Here is a 4528-nt window from a genome sequence, read left to right on the forward strand (position 1 = left end):
TTTAGATAAGGAATCCCTTAGAGTATTTACTTCAGTGGTGTGTTACTGGCAAAGGATTCTCTTTATTTATTTTTTATTTTTTTTCTGTATCAGAAAGATCCTTTATTTTCACTTCTATAACCATACACGCTTTCTTCCCATCCATAACTCCTCCTTAATCTTTGGCAGCCCTCAATCTGTTCTGCATTTCTATAATTTTGCTATTTCAAGAATGTTATAATAATGGAAGCCTATGCCAGGTAAATTTTTGGGATTGTTTTTTCTCATTCAACCTAATTTTCTCTGGAGATTCATCCAGGTTACTGCATGCACCAATAGTTCATTCCCTTTTATTGCTGAACAATATTCCATGGTATCCACTGAGAGATATCTGCATTGTTTCCAGAGTCTCTTTATTTCTGATGGAAGGAAATAATTTCACTAGCAATTCTGGTTCAGTAGTTTGTTTGTTTTTTTGTCACCACTTTAAATGTCATTATATTGTCTTCTGACTTTGATGGTATGTCAGTTTGAGTTCCACAAAGAGAAAAAATAATGATAGGATTAAAAATGCAACAGATGTATTTACTGAAAATGCCTGTGAAAGATAAAATGAGAAAGGGAAGAGTAGAGTAAGGAGAACCTTCAGACAACCAGGAAGTTGTGGCATCCATGAAAGAAGAGAGGAAGGATTTGGTCAGAAGAAACTCAGACTATAGAACAGTTCTGAGAAATGCTTAGACAAGTCAATGGAGATCTCCCAAGCCAAAGCTGTTAGAGAACTCTTTGACCTGGTTCTATTAACTGTGCTTATTCATTGGCTGGAAGCAGCCCAAAGGAAGTGTGATATGACATGAAGATTTCATTGGATCCAAAAGTGCAACAGCTGTCCATCAGATATGGTCCCTGCAACAGGATCTCTTGAAGGAAGATCTAAATGGCACATTTCAATGGCCACCACATATAGTTTCATTTGAAAAGTTAGCTGTCAATCTTACGGTAGCTCTCCTTAATACAATGGGTATTTTTACTTCCGGCTGCTTTTAAGAATTTCTCATCTTTGTTTTGTAACAGTTTCTATAATGTGTCAGTTATGGTTTTCATTGTATTATCATGTTTGGGGATTGTTAAACTTCTTGGAAATGGTGGGTTTATGTCTTTCATCGTTATTGGAAATTCTCAGTCCTACGTTTTCAAATAATGCTCCTGCTCCATTCTCTCTTCCTTTCTCTCCTTTTGGACCTCCATTATATGTATATTACAGTGTTTGAGTATGTCTCACATTTGGACATACTCTTGCTTTCCAGGTTAGTTTCTGTGGCTCAATTTGAATAGTTGTTATCGATCTTCCTTTGAATTCATTGATCCTCTCTTCTATGTCCAGTTTGTTCTTAAACCCATCCAATGAGTTCTTAAATACAGAAATTACATTTTTCAATTCTAAAATATCCTTTTGTTTTATTTTGTAGATTCTGATTCTTTGTTGAAATCTTTTAATATTTTCTGTGTGTTTCTTTGACAATACTTACTGTATTATACTTTTATTACAACTTCATTATCTCAATCATCTGTGGGTTTGTGTTTATTTTATTTTATTTTTTGATTATTGATTACCTTTCCTGTTTCTTTGAATGTATGGTACATTTTACTGTATGCTGGGTATTGTATATAAGAATTGTAGACACTTCTGATGATATCTTCTACCAGAGAGAGATCCTTTATTTCTTTGTGAGGCCAATGGGGCCAGGGGATAATTACCTCAACTCAATCATATATTGATTTGCAATGTTAGCAAGATTTCATACACCCCTGGTTTGTCTCTATTCTTTAGATACAATCTTTCCAGGCTTTTTATTGAGAGCTTGGAGTGTCTATGTCTTATCAGCCCTAAGAAGGGCTTTCCCTCTGAACTTTTAGTTCATCTAATTATCCATGGCTCTTTTACGTATTTAACATGTGTCTTTCCATTTGTCCATTTGTTTTTAGTTGTTGCAGCAAGAGCTTTGACCTTCTGTGACCTGCTATCCAGGAGCAAAAGTGTATTTAATCTGTTATTCTTACTAACAATATTGTATCAAAAAATCTTATACATACTCCATTACATACAAGTGCCAGTACAGTTATAAGATAAATTCTTAGATCAGAGATATGTGCATTTGTAATTTTGGTAGACATTGCAAAATTGTTCCTCTTGGAGATTGTACCAATTTACACTTACACCACCAATATATGAAAGTGTTTTTTTTTTTTTAAGTGGGTATTTCACAGCACCATTACAAATATGGTGTGTTAATTTTGCATGCTTGTGAGCACAGGAGTAACATGATCAGAGTTTTACATAAGAATGTTAATTCAGAGGGGTAGCTAGGTGGCTCAGTCAGGTAAGCATCCTACTCTTGATTTTGGCTCAGGTTATGATCTCACAGTTTGTGAGTTTGAGCCCCACATCGGGCTCTCTGCTGACAGTATGGAGCCTGCTTGGGATTCTCTCTTTCTCTCTCTCTCCCTTTCAAAATAAATAAGTAACCTTTAAGGAAAAAAGAATGTTAATTCAGTGAAAATTTGATAGAAGGGTCAGAAAAGACAAAGGATAGAGTTTACTTCCCTCATAGTTTTCTTTCTGTTTCTAGTGACCTACTAAGTAAAAGCTAACTGTATGCATGCTTGAAAACATTCTCCAACTTTTCCTATCAGGTTTTTAAAAAATTTTTAAATTTTTTTAAATTTTTTACACTGGAATGTTGATGTCTCAAAGTCCTTTCATGGGCTTAGTACAGATGTTAGGAGATTTTTAATGGCTGCACTATAGTGCATCTGTTTTTCACACCAATCTCAGCTTCTGAGTCAGGAATGCCTAGTTTTGTGATTTAAGAATAGAAGGGACAGACATAGCTGTGATTTCTCCTTAGGACTCTAGCAGAGGAGACAATCTGGGGACAGTAAAGAATATGAAATGATGTCTCTGTTAAGAAGAAATCTGTTCCTGCCTCATTCTTGGCCCAAACAGCTGTAAGCCTGATAAAACAATATTGCATGTTAGTTTCAGGAATGTAACTCAGCCATTTCAGTGTTTCCTTTCTGAGTCTCTGTGGACTTCTAACCCTCACTTTAACAGTAAGGTTATATTATCCTCATTTTCTCCTGCCATCACTCGGCTGTTTTTCTTTCTCCTGGGTTCAGTGAGTCATTTCCTCAAGTCTTCCCTGGTTTGGCTTCAACAATTTAGGATAATCATCAAGAGCTGTCCTCTTTTCCCCTTCAGGCTTGAATTCCTCTGAATGTTAGAGACCCTTCACTTCCCAGGATCTGAGGTGGGTGGGCTCCACCTAAATCCTTCCTTAAATCTTAGTGTGTGTGCTAGAAAGTCCAACAGACAGATCATGACAGATCATGAGAAAAAGGCAACAAAATGAGCATTTCAGGGGAAGATGAAGGTCGAGAGAGAGACAGAGACTGACTCATGCTTCATCCAAGTTGATGTGAATGCACTATTAAAATATTTAAACTATTTGATGTTTCTTTCAGAATAACATGAAAACATTCAATCCTTTGTGAGAAACTTGATATGGCTTTCTATTCTGCCTTCCAAGTGTCTATATTCCTGTACCTGGTGTAGTTGTTAAGCACTTTGGTCCTGAAGTGAGACAGCATTAAGGTTCAAATACTGACATTACCACCTTCTAACTGTATGACCATTTGAAAGTTATTTGACTTACATGTATTTTTTTTTCCTTATCCAGAAAAATAGCGTAATAGTATTCATTGTCCAGGACTGGTGGAGTGATTAGATAAGGAAAATCACATAAGAAGTGCTTAATCACTTGAAGCCATTGTTAGTATCATTTCTGTGGGAATTTAATTTATGCTTCACATTTGATCATATGTTTTCCTGAGATGTTCACATGGTATTTAATAAATAACTAGGTCCAGATAAGGTATCAATAAAGTACAGTCTACTGGTGAAGTCTGACCCACACCCTGTTTTTGTAAATAAAGTTTTATTGGAACAGCTATACCCATTTGTTTATATGTTGTCTATGGCTGTGTTTGGTGTATAATGGCAGAGTTGAGTAGATGTGACAAAGACTATATGACTCTCAATGCCAAAAATATTTAGTAGATGGCCCTTAATAGAAAAGAGTTTGCCATTCCCTGGTATAGAAAGTCATATTTTAAGTGTTTTAAAGTACATAAATAGTTTTGGACAAGTTTTGAAATTCTGTGTCTCAGTTTCTCTAACTGAAAAATGCATATATTAGATAAGATGTTTAGGATCTTTCTAGAAGTATTCTGTTATCATTGAACTCATAGAGTCTGGGAATTTTCAATTGGTTTGCTCTTTCTGGTGGGCTCTTCTATAAACTGTAAGAAGAGATAAAGAGCAGAAAACAAATCCTCAGTAACTTAGATATCAAATATTGTGGTAAATCATGAGTATCATTTATTCCAGAGAGAGAGAGACAGCAGTTTTGTAAGACTTTAACTTTTTTCTCTGGCTAGGTGCATGAGATCTTAGTAATCACTGGACCTCTTCCTGGCTGATTTAACA

The sequence above is a fragment of the Neofelis nebulosa genome, chromosome 13 (genome assembly GCF_028018385.1).
Source record: "Neofelis nebulosa isolate mNeoNeb1 chromosome 13, mNeoNeb1.pri, whole genome shotgun sequence".
NCBI lineage: Eukaryota > Metazoa > Chordata > Mammalia > Carnivora > Felidae > Neofelis > Neofelis nebulosa.